Below are 19,881 nucleotides of genomic sequence, written 5' to 3'. Positions count from 1 at the left end.
ACACTGTCTAATCTAACAAACAAACCAGCTAGAAAGAAAAACCTAACCTAACTAAAATCTCCATACCCATCATTTAAGCATAATACCTCTTTAGGTAAAGTCCATTATTGGGTTTACCCAAAGAGTCCCCATCAAAGTCTACCAGCTCATAGGCCCCTTTTGCTAGCTTGCGCTTGACAATATAGGGCCCATGCCACATAGGAACGAATTTCAAGCAATGACATACAAGATGCTCCAACTACTCTTTGAAGTATGTGATCCATTTTTGGCAATGGATAATTATCTTTCAAAGACACCTTATTTAGATTTATGAAATCAATACATAATCTAATCTCACCTGTCTCCTTCCGCACGGGCACCAAATTGGAAATCCAATCTGAAAATCTTATTGGAATGATTATACCAGCCTTGTATAATCGGTTCACTTCTTTCTCTATTGATGGCAACAACTTTGGATTTATCCTTCTTAACTTTTGTTGAAATGGCTTCTAGTTTGGCTTGATTGGAATGATGTATTGAATTATAATTTTATCGTATTCCTTCAAATATGAATAGTCCCATGCAAATACATCAATAAATGGAGACAATAAAATAATGTATTTTGCCTTTACCTGAGGAGGCAATGCCTTTAACAACTTCACCATCTTTGGATTTTCTGTTGTTCCAATATTCACATCCTCAACTCCCTTCTCGGTCAGCACCAAGCTTGGATTTCGGGTTACATCATCTTGATCAAATAACTCCTATAAAGGTATTAGGCCTTTAGGAATGACATTGTCCTTTAGCTATAAAACTTCCATCTAATTTACCTCCATGTCTGATTCACCATCATCTTGCTCTCCATCAATAGAAGTATCTTTGTATTTTCCTTCATTTTGCAGAAGTTCTTCAATCTCTTTGTCATCTTGAAACACCTGCCAATCATATTTGATTATCAGGGACAACTGGGCGATGTTTCACATGAATTTCAAATTTATTATTTGAATTCATCTGGATTTTCAAGTTACTTGCAGCTGTAGAAAGGGAATCTGCAATAACATTTCATACATGAGGGACACACGTCAAAGTATAATCTGGAAACAACCTCAAAATATCTAAAACCACATTACAGTAAGGCCGCATTCGAGGATGTTTGGCTTGGTATTCACCCTTGACTTTCTTGATTACTAATTCGAAGTCGCCATAAACTAAAATTCTTTTGGCATTCAACTTCTTGAGGATTTTCAAACCAGCAATAAGAGCCTCATATTCAGCTTCATTATTGGAACAGTCAAATGCCAATTTATATGAACAAACTCTAATATTACTTGGGACTTTTTTTGGGATGAAAATAGGGCTACGTATCCAAATACCAATTCCAGCACCATCCTTACCTACTGCTCCATCAAAGTCCATACTCTACAAACCGGCTTCATCCTCCAAGTGCTGAAACTCTGTTTGCTCTTCTACCTTTGCTTGCTGTCCATTAATTTTCTGTTGTTGGCGGAAGGTTGATTGTTTAGCAGTACTATCAAGCCTTTGCCTTTCTTGATCAAGTACGGCTCTGAAATTTTCTTTGATCTCTGTAATATCTTCAACTTCAACTAATTGACTATTTACATCATTAAAACTTAATCATAATAAAGAACAAAAGATTCTAAATCGGCGTGTACATAATTGATTGGATGATTTAAAGGTTTCTCCTTGCTTGTGATCATATACTTCATCTTTTTCTCTTGATATAATTTCCTCAACTGACCAAACATGGGAATAGTGGCATAGGATAAATCTAGTTGCAATGTTCCTTTGAGTTTTGCACCCCATGATCTAGATAGAAGCATGCCAAATCTAGGGGGAATGTCGGCCACGACCATATCCATAAGAACATTCTTCGCTGGAATCTGATCTAAAGTGACAACCAAATCTTTAATGAGACCAATACATTTGACCCTACTAGAATCAAAGGAATAAAGATCATGGTACTTGCGAGTGATATCTAAACCCAATTTTTCCATAATTTCCTTTGGCATCAGATTATGAGATGCTTCTTAATCAAACATGGCGTTGTGCAAGACATAATAATGCAATATAAGGCTGATTTAAAAAGGAGCTACATCACTATCCTCAGATTAACCTTCTAATGCTGGACCAAAGATGAGCTCGGGCTAGTCATCCTCCACATTAACCATATCAGATAATGGATCTAAATTCAAAATCTTTGACATGTGACCTTTATAGCTGCTATTCTTCATTAATTCAGTCAAAGGTATCGACACTTTTAACTTAGCAATCTCATTCTCTAAGCTAAAGGTTGTAGTTTTCTCTACCTCTTTGAGCGAAGCATATTTCTTTTTAGTCTTCTCCTTTGATGCACTTGGTTGATTTGACTTTTCATTTGTTGATTGTGTTTTGCTGGTGGTAGGATCTGTTGCCTCCTTTCCCTTTTTCTACACATTTGGAGAATCATTCTTTTGTGGTGTTGCTTCCATCCTCTTTTGAATTGGATTGATGGCTACCTCTCTATTCCTGAGTGAATATTGTCGTTGCTAGGTTGTCAAGGCATTCATGTATCCCCTTTGATATTCATTAGATTCTTATTCTAGGGTTGTTTCATTTGCTAAGATAAAATCTTCATCCTTTTGTACAGCTCGGCTTTCTGAATACTCTTCATTCTCCATGGTATAAATTGGCAAACCATCAGGTGTAACGAAATGATTCTCCTCTCCTATTATATTCTCATCATCATCTGATTCCAAACCATGTACAAAATTCTACTGTAATGGTGTTTTAACTTATTGTTGTGCTGCTTGGTCTTGTGCTCTTTGTTCCCGTTGTTTGATTCTGAACTGTGGTTGCTGCTGACCATGGAAGTTTGGATTTCTGATCTGTGTCTCAGGCTTATCTGCAATAGTGAGTCTATCAAACATCTTCTCAATCTTGTGAAGCAAGTGATTTGAGGAAGAATCTTCCTCCTTTATGGTCATTTTCTTCTCGGTCTTCATTCTAGCTCCCTTAGCCAGCAGATTTGCCTCCATGCTCACTGCAATTTTCTGCATATCCTCCAATGTAGCTGGGTCTCTTTCTCTCAATTGATATGCCATGTCAGGATCAAAACCATCAGGAAATTTAATCAAATCCACCACCATTGGTGGCTTTATATCAGCTGGAATTGCATTATAAATAGTATTGAATCTAACACAATAATCCTAGACACTTTCACCAACATTCCTCTTTATGTTTTCATATTCAAAAAGAATTTGAAGAGGATTTTTCTTTACCTCCCAACGATCTAGAAACTATCTTTGAAGAACTGCCAATGTATTGATAGTCCCAACTGGAAATGCTTTGAACCACTTCAACACTTCGCCTCCAAAAGTTTGCACAAATAATCTCATGGTCACATTTTCCTCATCTATCTCATGAAGGTCAAAGAAATCGGTCATCTTATCAACATGCTGATGCATTTTGATACCTTGGGTACCATCAAACAATGGAATTTTTCTTTGGTAATCAGCAGGCATAGCATCTAGGTTTTGTGGAAAAATGAGAGGTGCATATTAGGCAGGCATTACTCTAGGTGGATTTGAAACTGGCCTTGGGGATGTAGGAGGAGTTGAAACAACAATAGCAATCAATGTAATGGGTGTATAAGGTGTAGAAGGAGGGGAAAAAATGTGAGATATTTGAGGTGTTAAAGGGGTTGATGGGGGAGAAGGGACAGGGAGTCTCTGAGCAGATATGGTGGGCTACACGAGAATGGTGGGGATAAAAGGAGTTTCAGTAGGAATCTCTGAACCAGATACAATAGCAAATGAACCAAGCGTTGCGGATGTAGATTCTAAGAACTAGGGAATGTTTGTATCCACAATGGAAGTTTGAAGATTCAAGATATAATCATCAATTGATCTATTAGCCTTTTCAGTTTCAAGATCTTTGACAAACTCCGGATTTAGAACAATAGAACCAACTTCACTTTCAAATTTCATTTCAAACAACGATAGATCAAAATGTTCATCAAACTCAAGATCTTCAAGGTATTCAAAAACAACTCGACATGAATGAGATCTGAAAATGGGAATCACAGAACTTTCTTGTCGGAGAATTCTGGGAATGAGATTTGGGTTTTCATACACGGGAGGAGGATCAGGATCAGGATTGGCCCTAGTGTATCGTCTGAAAGCCAGTGTGTTGAATTATTCCCAAAAATCAAATGGACATTATCTGTTAGAAAATTATATATTACGGAGCAATGGAAGACATAAAATATTGCAGAAATATAAACACGGAAAATGCATAAAACAAGAGAGACACAGATATATGTGGTTTACCCAGTTTGGGCTACGTCCATGGAGAAACAACTAGTCCTTCCTTTTATATTATCCAGCAAACTAAAGAGATACAACCTATAGCAGATCTGCTGTAACACCCTCTTTGCTCTCAATCTCCTCTCTCTTCCTCACTCAGAATACAGATATACATAGACGCACTACAATTCCCTCATATATAGTGAGGGGTTGCCTTCTACGGCAAAAAACCCTAAATTAAACATAACTTCTACCGTCAAATCATCCACCTAATGAATGGCCCAGATTGACTAGAAATTTCTAGACTTTTACAAGGCAATTTTACATCTATTTTTTTAGCTTCGGGGGCACTGCCCCCGAACCCCCGCGTGGAGGGGTGTACTGTATTCCTGGGGTATACATCCAGCTGAAACCTTTGAATACAGAAGATAATCAGGCTCCACACCCAACATTATCAATTTTTCAGCCTATCAAATTCTAAACTCATCATCCAAAGTCTAGAATTGCTTTAAGAAACTGGGGTAATAGTTTTTAGTTTAGATGTTCAGTTTATAAACTAAACTGGAGATTGACCGAAGCAACATTTATCTACTTATACACTTGCAAAGCAAGAGTATTTCTAAGGCTACCTGGCTAACTTCAAGCTCCGTCTATAGTTTATAAAGAAAACAACAATAACAAACAAACTTTTCTTCCCCAGTCGAGTCATCAATATGTTATTGCCTAAATCTACCTCAGGCTGAAGGAAGGCAGGTCTAGGGTAACATCAAACCACGCTTAACCTAGTAGCTAGCCCTACCAGGTCGGGAGAGGGCTCTCTCCTTGTCAATCTCAGGAAAATAGCAAGTGAGGCTTGAGATGACTTATGTAAATACTAATTTTAGGCTAGGTATATGGTCAGAGGAGTTTGATTGAGTTTTATGGTTGATTGTTGGATCAAATGTGAAAGACAGTTTTGGGTCCGGGGAATGGACTCAGTCTTGCAGAGGTTTCTATGGGGCGAGGTAGGCAAATGCTTTAGTACTTTGAATTAAGTGAAATGGAGAGTCTTAAGACTGGTGAGGAGTTGGAGAGGTCATGAAAGTATCAGGAATCCTCTTCAAACAGTTGAAAACATGTATAATCAAATAAACCCTAAGGTAGAGCACTGCAACATCAATGAATCCCACCTTTATACTTGATTCGTTTAGTTAAGCTGAAAAGAGAGAGATTATGGAACACATAAACACATGATTACTTGAATCAAAGAAGGAAAAAATACTAAATCACCTTGCCACAAGAATCCTACAAAATGCTGCAAACCCTGGTCTATTTCCTTTCCAAACTACAATGATGAATGTACAATAATGCTCAAAACATTCACAAGAGTCCAACCTTTACAAATGACTGAAAAAACACATGATATAGACCTCCAAACCACCTATGCTATCCATCAGGGGTCGAATCCATGAGAAGAGGGGTGGTTTCAACTATATCTAAACTAGGAACACAAAAATAGGCAGTGGAACAACTTGCCTCTTAAACCTAGGAAACTGATTCATTCAACTCCAAACCACCTACAACTGATGTATCTACCTTATCAAGTCAATTTTTATCATTTTTACATCATAATACATCAATTTACATCATGTAACATCATGAATTTGACCATAAGAGAGAAAAATTTAAACTAGAAGAAAGCTAGGCGAAAAACAGAGTTTTTGAGCATTGGCACTTTTTCATCTTGTGTGTAGTGCCACTTTTTCTGTGCGTAGTGCTGTTTCCCAGCTGAATTTGGAGGCCTTCCCTTCACCAAATTTTCTCGAAGTTGTCTTTTTAGAAATTTCTATCTATCTACGTTCTAGGACAAGTGGAATTTTTGAATTTGGTGTCCATTTGTCCCTCCAAAAATTAGTTCTCCCAACATTGTTTCCTGTGTGGCCAAAAAGTGGCAGAGAGGGCATTTTTTGGGTGTTTTTGACCCTTTCGGAGGCCAAAAACTTGTCAAAATTTCCTAGTAATTTCTGGGCATGCATAAATTTTCATAAGGAATCCAAAAATTTGAAGTTTTCCTCCAAATGAGGTCCCTATCAAAAGCGAGCGCCAGGTGGCATTGCGCACCTGTCGGAAAAACCTGTTTTTTCCTTGAAAAATTCAAAATTGCCAAAAATTTTGCCAAATTTCTTGAAATTTGGCATGAGTGATCTGCATCAAGTACTATGTTGGGCCAATGAAGCTTCAGCCAAGATCTTGAGCTTATCTTGCTCTTTCTTGCTCCTCAAAGTCTTCCTCAACTTGGCTTTTAGGCACCTTATCCTAGTTTTGCAAAATTTGTTTGGCACCAAATAGTGATAAGCCATGTGCACAACATCTTTTTCTCCTTATTGGCTTTCTCAACCAGCTTCTCCAAGTGCATATTTTCCCTCTCTAGCCAAGATTCCCAATCAGCATCAATCTCTTGCTCAAGCGGTGTCAATTTGAATTTCCTCCTTTTTGTTGCTTGATTATTTTCCCTTATGGTTTGCAGCTCCATAATTGTCTGTTTATCTTCCAATCGCTTGTTCTGTTGCTCAAGGTAATTAATGATCCACTTAGCCCTTTCAATATTAAGAGATAAGGCATGGATGTCAGCTTCTTGTTCTTTGATGATCTCCTTGAGTCTTGAGCTTTAGGAGCCCAAATCAGTATCCTCCTCCTGAATCAAAATAAAATCTCTCTCCTGACCTTCAGAAAGCCCTTCCTCCTGTAATGGTTGCTTCCATTTAACCTGTACCTGTTTTTTTGAAGAAGAAGGAAAAGCCCCTTTCACCCCGGGTGAAGATAGCATTTGCTTGTGGTCTAATGAAGAAAACGAGGCCCCTTTCACCCCAGGTGGAGATAGTACTCATTTGGAAGCTGCAAATAATCTCCTTGTGCCCTTTTCATAAGTGACAAATGTTGGCACACCTGTAGTTTGAGTCTCATGAACCTCTTACTGATTTAATGGCGCTTCTTCCTCTTGAAATATTGTTGGGGTCACTTGAGGGCTTTTGAAAACCTCATGTGAAATGAAAGCATCCCATGAAACATTCAACAAACTATGCTAATGCAAAACAACAATCTTGATCAATGAAAAGTGATAAACATTGTTGAACTGTTGATGAAGAGGTTTTCTTTGCACCAATGTAGCCATTTTCTTAATATTTCTGCATATGAAATAGGGGAGGTTCATCATCCTCACTCTAGTGAAATGCATCAATAATCTAACATGATAGGTGTAAAAGCGAGAAAATATCCCTTCACAGGTGAATTATTTGATAATGAGCTTCATGAGTGGAGCATAAGTGTCATGTAGGTATCTGAAAGGAAAGACCCTACTGATTTGCTTTTGATAATTAGCCTTGATATAAGGCTCATAATTCTCTTTGCCCACAAGCTGTCCTTTGTTCCACTGTTCACCCACATTTGGAATACCTTTTGCTTCAGTTATAGTTTGAAGTTTCAAAGTGAAGGAAACACCTGCGAAGTTCACCTGGCCATTGTGAAGATGAAGGAAAAATATCCTAGCAAGTTCATGGTGGTATTTCACCCTCTCCACCATCTCACAAACTGGTAGCAAGACTGATGTTTAAAGCATGTTACTGCAAGAGGGAAAGCTAGTAACTCTATGAGTGTGGTGGGCTCCTCCTGGATGTGTTTCCCTCCCTTGGTGCATTAATCTCTTGGGAGGAATCACTCACAATTTCCTCATCCCTTTCAAAAGCTGAATTTGTTTCCATATTTTCCATTGCATGTTGTAAAATGATGAGTATGAAGAGATTTTATTTCAAGAATAGGTGACTACTGTTTTCTTCTTTGGGATTTGATGAGTGAGACTGATGTGTGGGATTTGATGAGTGGAAGGTTTTCATGCTGGATATAGGGCTATTAGGGAGTGATAGGGTTTGGGAAATGAAGATTAGGGTTTGGGGAATAGTGGGAATTACGTGTTAGGGTTTTAGGGTTTGGGGATAGGGGGTAGGATAAGTGTCAATGGGAGAGGGAAAGGGGAAGGGATTAGGGAAATTTATTGTAGAGGGATGGTATATGGAAGAATTATGTAGGGGAGTAAAAACAACAAGAATGACAAAATTACAAAACCCTAAAAAGTTTTGCAATGCAACTGTGCAACAATTTAGGGTTTGATTTTTCTCCTATCAAAACACCATCAAGGATGATAAAATGTATTGCTATGAAAAGTAGGCGGTTTTACTTACTTGGAGGAATGGTGTTTGCAAAATTTTGGAGCTTTAGAAGGTCAATTGAATGAATTTTTGGCTTGGCAGACTAGTGCACTGCACCGCGCCAACACCCAAGTGCACCGCGCCTAGTAGGTGTGCCGCACCTGGAAGGTGCATCACGCTCGTCAAAACTGTATGTAAGTCCTGTGCTCGGTGCGCCGCGCCGGGTAGGTGTGCCATGCCAACACCCAGGTGCACTGCGCCAAGGGAAATTACGAAACTTGCTGCAATTTTCCTCTTTTCATCTCAAAACACGGTTTTCTCCATTTTCTCTCTCACTTTTAGCACAAATGAAGTCTTCAACACAAATGATCCCTTTATATACTTTTGACTTGAACTTTTCATTTAGAAAACCCTCTTTCTAAAGTTTTCCTTTTCACTTTGTTCTTTTAAACCCTATTTTGCAGGTTGACTCTCTTTTTGTCTTTTGGTGGACTAATGCTTGGATTTTCTTGTCTCTTTTGTAGGAGTTGGAGTGCAAGAGTTTGGAAAGGTGACCCAGGGCTACAGATGATGCTTTATTACATATGAAAACGATAAAATTACATAAAATTTGTACAAGAAATGAAAAAACCCTGTTTTCACCTCAAAATAGAGTTTTGAGGTAAAAAACCTTTATGGAGCAAATCATGAGTAAAATTTGTGATTTTATGAACTTATTGAACATCCTCATTTGATTGCTAGCCTTTTATTGAGCTTTTGAGGATCATGGTGGTAAACCGTAGACCTAATGAGACTTGAGAACACTAAAATGGCTTGTGCAACTGAAATGAAATAAAAATGACAGCAAATGATCTGTACATGTGCAAATAGGCCAATAGATGAAAAGCATGAGGGAAATTGATAAAGAATCACCACCATCAGATGATCCATGACCTAATGGAATGCAGTTGATCAGATGAGATGCCTAAAATGCATGCAAAAAGAGAACTTTGATCACTGATGGAGGGATGAAGATACCGACACTAACATTACCGATTCTACACAGTGTGTAGTATGCAAGGATGAATTTGAAGTGGGCACCGAAGTAAGACAGATGCCCTATAAACACATGTATCGCTATGTTTTCATTCTTTCGTGGCTTGAAACGCATAATTCTTGTCCAAATTGCCGATATGATATGCCCACAGATGATGTGGAGTAAGAGCAAGCTAGCTCCCATGGGAAAATATCTCCATGGGTTAGGAATTTTGGTGGCACATGGGGTTCGGAATTTAGGTGGCACATTGGATGTGAAAGGTGGAAATCTTGATGGGTTTTCTTCACGGGGTATTTTGGCTACATCAAACAACAATAATAATGAATCTTTCAAGCCTAAAATGACCTCTGGAAATACCATAGTGGTACTAGTGGTATTGCCCCAAATCAACGAGAAGCTTCTAGTGGTGCCGCTATTGTTATATTTCCTGCCCATGAAGCAGCTAATGTTGTTGCTGCTATATTTGCTACCCATGAAGTAGCTAATTTCAATGGTAGTGGTAGAGGGACAAGCAGGAACTTCAAGGTCTCTCTTGCAGGGACATTCAGGGCTTCCTTTTCAACAACTCAGTAAGCTCAAGCTGAAACAAGCTCCAGTCCTACAAACAATGGAGATATTATTTCTAGTAGACCAGATGAGGGAAATGATGTTAAGGGGAACAACTTATCTACTGCAAGGGCAAAGGATCATGGTGATACTCTTATGTATGAAGAAAGAGAGGGACACTTTGACTGATGGTTTGTAACTTATATCACATAGTTGTGGCTAGAAAGAGTTGAGCATTTTTAAAGGTATGTTTTTCAGCTCATTCAACCATAAGTAATCATTTGGAAAGAATATTACATTCCTCCCTTCTCAACATTGTTTTCCCTCCAACAATCTAGAACATACATATCAATACCAGAATCTCAAATATGCCTGTAGAATGCTTGAACACAATTGAACCTAACATCATTATCACACTCTTCCATACCACGAAGAAATCCACTATGATGTAAATCGTCCCTCATAAAAATCCTTAGTTCCCAAGGCCACATTGGGATACTGACATTTCTATTATCTAGAAACTTCATTTAAATATTTGTTTCATTTCTCTACAACCTAATATTGTACCCACCTTGCAGAAGTAAATTATAAATCCTACAAGTTATGAATTCACACTTCAAAGGATAAAGTACCCCCTCCTAAGGTGATGTATAAAATCCCTTATGCAAACAATCCTTCCCATTGTAAGGGAAACCAAACGTCTCTTCTAGAAAAAATTCCTATTGTAGCTAGTAGTTTCCCTAGTTGTTATCGATAGATTGGATCCATTGTCAACCCTATAACTTTACCATCAATGCGACCAATGGTTAAAACCACTAGTTCCTCACTGAAATTAGCAAAGGCTAATGTTTTTGTAGTCCCACCAAATTTATTCTCCTCAAAATTAGATAGCGTAGGTGAATTTTTCAATACAAAAAGAAATTTATTAGCATCTATAATTCCTAAATCATACGAATAATGTAAGAAGTTTTTCCCTATAGTTTGGAAGATGTGTTGAAAAACAAGCCTCTTTGGAGTAGCAACACTATATGGGAAAAATTGAGAAGATAATGGAATTACAAAAACACTCAATTGTACAAGCAACTGTACTGGTATAGGTTTTTTAACCAGCTCCCCACATTAGGGATCAACTGAGTGTACAAGCAATTGTAGTGGTACAGAATTTTATAACCAACTCCCCACAATGGGGATCAATAAACCAACACACCACCCAACAATAATTCTAGTCACAGAACCAAAAATAATACCTAAAACAAGATATCCATAGGGTTCTAGGAAAAAACCAAACATTCCCATCTTTTCAATCAGAAATTGGAAACAGACTCCACAAAAAAAAAAGCAATAGGCAAAAAGAGTGGAATAATGTAATCCATGAGCGACCTAAGAAAACATCAACCAAAGAATTTGTTAGAGATAGTGAAAATTGACCACGTTAAAATAAAAATTACTTCCTACCAAATGTCAAAATGCATCCACCAATTCCAGTATACAAGTAGACAAGTAACTATAGCGTAAAAGGTGGTTGCTCCCCAATGGTTCACCCATTCCTCTTTGGAAGGCTTATCAATGTTAGGCATATTATTAGCTAATGAGTCTCTCCAAATTTCCTTTGGAAATAATAAGCCAACAAGAGAACTTGGAAAAAACATAAGCATTGTTTGGAAGGAATGTGCATACCAGTTCATAACTTAATTTGATACTAGCAATCTCAAGAAAGAAAACACTGCAAGTACAATTACTGCTAAAATTTTCCCCACTACATGCAACACCATAGCTTCAAATATACACCAAAGACCTGTGAGCCAGGAAAGACACATGAAATTAGAAGACATCGAAAATAGAAGAGCAAGAAGAATAAAGATCATAGGAAAAACATGTAATATCCTGGCTATTTTCTTTGAATAAATAACCATAAACCATGAAAGATAGTTGAAGAAAATTGGTCGATCCTCTTGGGTGCTATTTTATGCAACCATGAGATCAACTCTTTCCTAAGCATTTCTTAACTAGAAGGAACTTGAAAGTGCTTTCAATAAGCTGATTAAGTTCTCCCCTCGAACCTGTATGCTTCTAGGCAAAAGTTTATCTAGCTTGTCATATCTAGTGTGATAGAAATAGCCTCCAATGATGAATATAATATCTAATCTCGAGATATCCCCATAGTCCTCAACAAATATTTGATAATATGTATCTCCAGTAATCAAAGGAAAAATATCTTGTGCTGCATTGTGCGTCATAAACTGTTGACTTGGTGTAGACCAAAGAAGGCCATGATCTAGGACCAGATTGACAAACTAAATCAACTACTCCTGTGCCAAATTCTTCCACATTTATAAAATCTCTGATTGTTTCCTTCCATTTACGTGTCTTCATAAATCCATGAGATGCCAACAAAAAATCTCTTCTACACCATTAAAAAGGAAAATAATTGGATGAGGTGGCACCCAACCAAAATCAATAATGAGACATAACACTCCCAACATGGATGCTACAGATGAGCCACAGTCACCAACTCCTAGAGAACCCAATGGATTTTCAAAATGATTGTTGATGAGAATAGTTGGATATCAATGGTAGTGGTAGAGGGACAAATAGGAACTTCGAGATCTCACTTGCGGGACCATTCAGGGCTTCCTTTTGAACAACTCAGAAATCTCAAGCTGAAACAAGCTCCAGTCCTGCAAATAATGGAGAGACTATTTCTAGCAGACCAGATGAAGGAAATGATGTTCAAGGGAACAACTTAGTTGCTGTGAGGGCAGAGGATGATGGTAATACTCTTATCTCTAAAGCAAGAGAGGGAGACTTGGACTAATCATTTGTAACTTATGTTAGACAATTGTGGCTAGCTAGAGTTCATCTTTTCTAAAGGTATGATTTTCAGGTCATTCAATAATTCCATGTAAAGCATGAAATAAGAACTAGTTCAGATATATTTGTGTTCCCACACGAAAAGTTATTTACAGCTTGGGTAATTTTATTCGTCACTTTAGTTTTCATTATTGTGTAATACTACTACTACATTGAATAGGTTGCAATGATGATAAGTAGATCAAGTTATTTTTCAATGAATGATGCTAATTCTGTATTGTTAAGGGATTTTAAGGTAATTTTTAGGAAAATTTTACATCTCATTAGATCAATGCATATTTCTTTGCAAAAACGTTGAATCACAAAAAATTACTATCAAAACAACATATTTTTCTGAATGTGGCAATATAATTAAGTCATGAGAAATGACAATAGAAAATGATAACAATAAAATGGTGATAATTCTTTGATTTCAGTTTAGAATCTAGTTTGGTTAAACTTAACAATATCAAAAATTGAATGTTCACCTCTGCTACTTAGATGATCCCACACACCAATTCTAACCATGAAAGTTTTCCATGCCTACTTAAGAAGTTGTTCTTTTGATCAATGGAATGAACTATGACTTCTTGCAACCTCGTTCAATTATCTCTATAATTATTTTATGGAATATGAATTACTTTCTTAAGACTCTCTATCAATATCAATTAGAAAAAAATGAAAATAAATATTTTATGGGAATGTAGCAAGATGAAATCTCATCATATGAACCGTTGACCTCCAAGGCTTTAGCATAAATATCTTTTTAGGTAAGCATTCTTCTACAAAAATGATATTCGAGGGACTCACTTAGAATTATAATTTGTGTATGAAAGATCTTATATGGAACTACACTTCAACATAGCTTGTGGTGTTTGGGGAAGTTAGACTTTCAAGTACCTTCTTCCTAACCTCAACTCCAATAGAACACAAGCCTTTACCCTCATGTACAATTAGATATTGAATGGTCCATTATACTCCCAAACATTCTTAGTTGTTGTTAAATGATGGATTACTATTTCCTCCTGTTAAATTCTACACCAGTTTAAAAGGGGCATCTTCTCTGATAACCTTTCTTATCTCTTGAAGAACACATTTAGAGGTACATGGATTCTCCAACAGAAGATAAGGCATGCATTGAAAGATGCATTCAAGAGATGGAGCATCCTTCCCTGGTATAGCCATCTCTTTTGTAAGGGTTGATTCCTTGACTCTTTTTTTCTCTGTTATCGCTTCCCAATTATTTTTACTTTGTTTCGGATAGGAATTCCTAGAGATCTGAAAGCTCCCAGAGCCTTCTTTAAATGGATCTCCTAGATTTGCAAGGTTCTCTCCTAGCAATGGAGATGATTTCAGGCATAGATAGTGGCATTTTTTATCAGTCAACTCCATCCTACTTTTATAAGGACAATGTTTAGCGTTTGTTTGCAGATTTTGTCCAAGGAGAATTATGCCATCAGCAAAGAGTTGATGAGAAATATACTTGATCTTGAAAGTGAGGAAACTCTTAAGTTTTGTAAATTATAGCAAAGATGTAAAGTTATGTGAGTCTCCTCTAGAGGGTTGTAATTGGAGTCTCCCCTAGTGGGTTGCACCTAAGGACCAAAATGCCAAATCTCATTCAAAGATCTTGTGTATCTAGAAACAATGATTCTTATTGAAATATGAGATTTTTTTTTTCTAAATTTTTCATTTGTTGAGAAAATTGATCAACAAAGAATCACCTAGCACAAAGAACTAATGTGATTTTCCACTCGTCTTTCTTATTCTAGTTCCTTTATAGGTTATTTTTGCACAATCAAGCATCAAACTATTTCTTGATCTGCTAACTTTATCTCCCAAAATTGTATTAGAGAAATAAGATATTTGGAATCTGTGAGATTGGAGACCAAAGAAGATTTGTGTCAGAGAGCTAAGGATGAGACTGAGAAAGTTGGGAATGCTCTAGAAATATTTTTCATCAATAGAATCCAAGTTAAGTTAAGCAAAGCGGTTTTATGGTATATAATACCCAACATTAGTGTGTTATGTATTCTTTTGATTAATTGATTTTTATTATAGTTTTCTATGCTTTTATCAGTTATGTCCCTTTAGAAAACTAACCTTGGTGTTAAAGTAGGGTTAAATTGGTGTTGAGTTCAACTGATAGGATTGAACTTGTGAAATTTGTGTGCAAATGACATCGTCCCTTATCCATGTTTTGTCAAATGCTTTACACAAAATCTTTTAGGTGCAGAAAACTATAATATGTGGGTAGAATTTAATGTATTTGAGTCATCATGTAATGTACTTGTCAAAGAAATAAAGAAAAGAATTATTATTATTATTATTGTGACTTATTAAAGCCGAGCAGTCATGTGTTCAAGTGGAAAGTCGAGCAATGGTGGTGCTTCTCAGGAAGTATATCACACAGGAACAGATACAATAAGACTTGAGATTCAAGGTATCAAGGTGATTAGAAGTCACAGATCAAGGGCGTGGCTTTTTTTGTTTGAAAACTAGAAAGTTTCATTGGTGAAAAAAGAGGAGACTTATGTTTCAATATGCCTATTGATTGAGGCTGTTACATGATCTATCTCTCCATCTTCCATATCCCAGAGATATCATTCAATTTTCACCATGGATTATGGTAATTGGGTTGGATTATGGATCCATCTTCATTTGATTTATATGCCCTTCCAGATCCAATTTTGACACCATCGTCCGGATCAATATCTTCTCGAGGTCCTTCACACTAGATGCCCTCATCTTTGCTAGAGGTCATCCCCTCTCTCTTATGTGGACCAAGTGTAGGGACACATAGGGTAGATCATGTCCTAAAAATGTATGCCAATAGGGAAGCATTATTTTTCTTGTTTCTTGTCCATAAATGTCATCAAACAGAAGTTTTATTTTTCACCATTCTTTTCTTAATTCACCAAGCCAACATATTCATCGATTTCCTCAAAGAGACCCATTTCATTCTCAAGGTGAATATCTACCACAAAGATTTTTGTCTATATTTCACTGGTGCCCTGGAACATGACTGTAATGAAATTAATGTATTTTTCACTATCACACTTAGTGTCAAAGACTAACATATCATCAAAGAAAAAGGCATAGGATAATGCATGTGTGAGAAATTGTTGATTTCATGATTTGAAAATTTTGGGAAATAAGAAAAAGTTTTTTCCACCTTATGGCATGCGTCAGATTTTATCTCCACCTAAAAAATATTAAAATAATTAGTCTATTTTCATATCCATGACTAGGGATGACTTTTTTGTTGTGTTAATGTATAATGCATCTTGAAGAGGCTCAACTCTACTCATGGAGGTTTCACCTTGCATTCTTTACAATTTCTAAACCAAAACTGATTTTCAGAGGGGACAAAATCATCATGTGACAAATTCTTATCAAAAATTCCCAAATCTATACCAAAACCATCATGTGACAAAATGTTATCATAAATTCTCAAATATGTACCAAAATTACTCAATTCCTTTACGAAAACTGAAGCTTGGATCTACTCCTAGAACAAAAGAGGGCTTGCATTTGGGTTGAACATGGACATAGTTTGTGCAACATCTACCTTTCCTGAGAATATTTCAAGATCTATTCTTAGAACCAAAATTTGACCTTGCATTGAATTTGGAAATTTTCAATTTCTTCTTCATCACTTTCAAATGGAGGACCAAAAATGATTTCTTCTTGACCTTCCATTGAACTTGGAATTTTTTCTTCAATTTCTTCTTCATCACTTTCAAATGGAGGACCAAAAATGCTTTCTTCTTGACTCATTTTATCAAATTTAAGGTCAAAGGACTTCTTCAACATGGTGAAAATTTGATTTTTTTCAACATGGGGAGACATAACTTCCTTCACAACCTTCCCTTGCCAAGATTCTCAAGCTAGCCTTTTGTTATACCAAACTATAATAAGGAGTAGAACACCTACAATAAGGAGCCCGAGTTATTTGGGGTTCATTAGGGTAGGGTTTCTGGGGTAATGGATACATGGTGCTTTGTTCAGTTGAATCATTTTCGAGTGAAAGAGGGTTCATGTTTCACAGATTGCAAGTAGGAAGGTGGTTAATGCAAAGGAAGCCATTAAGAGAGGCCACGAGGTTTGGGTCAAATTCATTTTTATATCAGGACAGAAAATGAGCTTTTCCTTGATGGATCTTGATCAAAAAACTAGTGAGGACCTGTTTCCAATGAAGAAAAGCATCTATGATTATGCTCTAAAGGCCAATATTCTCAATTCCAATTGGCCTCCCACAAAGAGGACAAGTCTTTCAGGTATTACCATTGTAAGTTGTGGATGAGGAAGAAAATGTGCCTTCCTAGAGGCCCCTGAAGAGAATGAGTTATCTCGATAAGTGGGACAGAAAGAAGCTGGTTGCATCTAGGGTCTTGAATGTGAGGGAATATCCTATGTATGATGAAGATGGCAATGGAATTCTTTACCAAGATGAGGTTACTGTTGAGGAGGATCTCGAGATCGAGTTGAATGAGGATGAACCTACTTTCCAGCAAGGGCAAACTCATTACTCGATCGATGTTTCACCTGTGAGGACGATGAAGAATCTTCATGGTTCACTGCAGAGAGCAGCGATGACACAGTCAACACTTATAAAGGAGTGAAGGGAGCTTTGAGAATAGTAGCATAGGACCATGATAGATTCCATTCCAAAGGATTTGAATCGATCATGGGAGGATCCAAAGCCAAGGATAGGTGATAGGTATTTTGCACAGGAGTTGAGGGGGGTTAGGCTTTCTGCTTATGATATGCCTGAGTGGAAAATGATGCTTTTGGAAAAGAACAAACATTTAGGGAATGGTCAAGCTCTCAATTCAAGAACAGAGAGAGAACCTTCCCATCTACAAGTTGAAGAAGGAATTGATCCAGGTAGTGAATGAAAACCAAGTTCTGGTTGTCATTAGGGAGACTAGCTCCGAAAAGACCATTGAAGTGACCCAATATTTGGCAGAGGTGGGCTACACTACTAGAGTTAAGATCAATTGTACCCAACCTCATAGAGTGGAAGTTATGTATGTAGAAAAAAGAGTAGTGGAGGAGTTTGGATGTCATTTAGGGGAGGAGGTCGGGTATGTCATTTGTTTTGAGGATTGCACTCAGTCAAAGACTGTGATTAAGTAAATGACTGACAATATGCTTCTTAGAGAGATTTTAGTTGATGAATAATTATCTTAGTATTTAGTAGTCATGCTTGATGAGGCCCATGAGAGGAAAATTCACACATATGTGTTGTTTGGGCTCCTGAAGCAATTGGTTAGACACAAGCTTGATCTTCAGTTAATTGTCACCTTTGCCACTCTAGACGCTCATAAATTTTGAGGATATTTCTTCAACTGCAATATATTCACTATCCTAGGGAGGACTTATTCCGTAGAGATATTGTATACCAATCAACCGAAGAGTGACTATTTGGATGTTGCATTGATCACAATCATGGAGATTCACTTGATAAAATCAGAAGGTGATATTCTTCTCTTCTTAACGTGACAAGAGGAAATTGATACTGCATGTCAGATTCACTATGAGCGAATGAAAGGAATTGGAAAGAATGTTCCTAAACTCATCATCTTGTCTGTATACAGTTCTCTTCCCAAGGAGATCTAGTCAAGAATTTTTTAGCCTTCTCCTCTAGGTAAAATAAAAGTGGTTGTTGCCAACAATATCACATAAACTTCTTTGACCGTTGTTGGAATCCACTATGTTGTTGATCCTATATTTTCTAAGCAAAATGTCTAAAATCTAAAACTTAGTCTGGATTCACTGGTCATTACACCAATTTCTCAAGCAGAGGCTAAGAAATGTGTTGGATGTGTTAGTCGTATAGGTCATGGTAAGTGCTATCGTCTACACAGAGAAAGTACATATTGCAATGAGATTATGCCCACCACTGTGCCATAAATATAGAGGATTAATCCTGGACTCACGACACTCACCATAAAAGCCATGGGACTCAATGAACTCCTCTCCTTTGATTTTATGGATTCCCCTCCTCCTCAAGCACTCATATCTGCAATGGAAAAACTATACAGTTTAGGAGCTTTGGATGAGGAAGGTCTTCTAACCAAATTGGGGACGAAAATGGTTGAATTTCCACTAGAAAATCCTTTGTCAAAGATGCTCCTTGCTAGTGTTGATCTTAGCTATAGCAATGAGATATTGACCATAATAGAAATGCTTCAGACACAAAACATTTTCTACAGGCCTTGAGAGAAGTAAGCTTAGGGTTACCAAAAAAGGGAAAAAAATTTCCAACCAGAAGGGGACCACTTAACATTATTAGACGTGTATGAGTCTTGGAAGGCAAAAATATTCTCAGGTCCTTGGTGTTTTGAAAATTTTGTGAAATCTCGCTCTTTAAGGAGAGCCTAGGATGTGAGAAACAAATTGCTAACCATTATGGATGGGTGTGTTTACAAGCTTCTTGGTGTTCAACTTTATCATTACCTGTTGAAATTTTGATGCAGTCCTTAAGTTGTTTTCTTTCGACTCTTGCAAAATATCCAAATATTTCTTCCCACAGTATGCTGGAAGGGTACCTCCCTACATACAAATCTCAGTTTCTCACTTTAGTGAGAGTGTGGAAGAAACTCTCAGGTCAATGTTAAAAGTTGAAAATGACAAAGTTTGAAGTATCTAGTTATGGGAAGAAATGTCTAGCTAATATAAAGTACATGGTATAGTACCAGTGCAACAAAATTTTTATAAAAGATATAAAAAGTCAAGAACTACTAGTGTTGCGCTGAACAGAGGATGTCAATATCAGTTGGTGCTAACTGCCAAGGATGAGTGGGACTGGTAGGTTCCTCATCAGAGTCATCAATAATTGTTTAAGGACTGATGCACTAGTGGAGAGCTCCACAGATCCTACCTCATCATCTTGGGGAGCACTCTTTTGTTCTTTACTAGAAACTTTCTGAAGGCATGTTAATTGTTATGAAACATTTTCGAGGTTTTTTTTTAGCTA

General features: G+C 37.1%; 2 pseudogenes; one reads left to right on the top strand and one right to left on the bottom strand.

Moving 5' to 3' along the window:
- Positions 1-10,793: 10,793 nt before the first annotated feature.
- On the bottom strand, positions 10,794-12,613 carry LOC149170067 (uncharacterized; annotated as a pseudogene).
- Positions 12,614-15,251: 2,638 nt separating this feature from the next.
- Positions 15,252-19,376, top strand: LOC149170066 (putative pre-mRNA-splicing factor ATP-dependent RNA helicase DEAH5 pseudogene; annotated as a pseudogene).
- The last annotated feature ends 505 nt before the right edge of the window (positions 19,377-19,881 follow it).

This window comes from Pinus tabuliformis, chromosome 4_2, assembly GCF_031772625.1.
Source record: "Pinus tabuliformis cultivar Carrire ecotype Pingquan chromosome 4_2, CPIR1, whole genome shotgun sequence".
In the NCBI taxonomy this organism is placed as follows: Eukaryota; Viridiplantae; Streptophyta; class Pinopsida; order Pinales; family Pinaceae; genus Pinus; species Pinus tabuliformis.
This window is presented reverse-complemented; position numbering and strand designations above follow the sequence as displayed.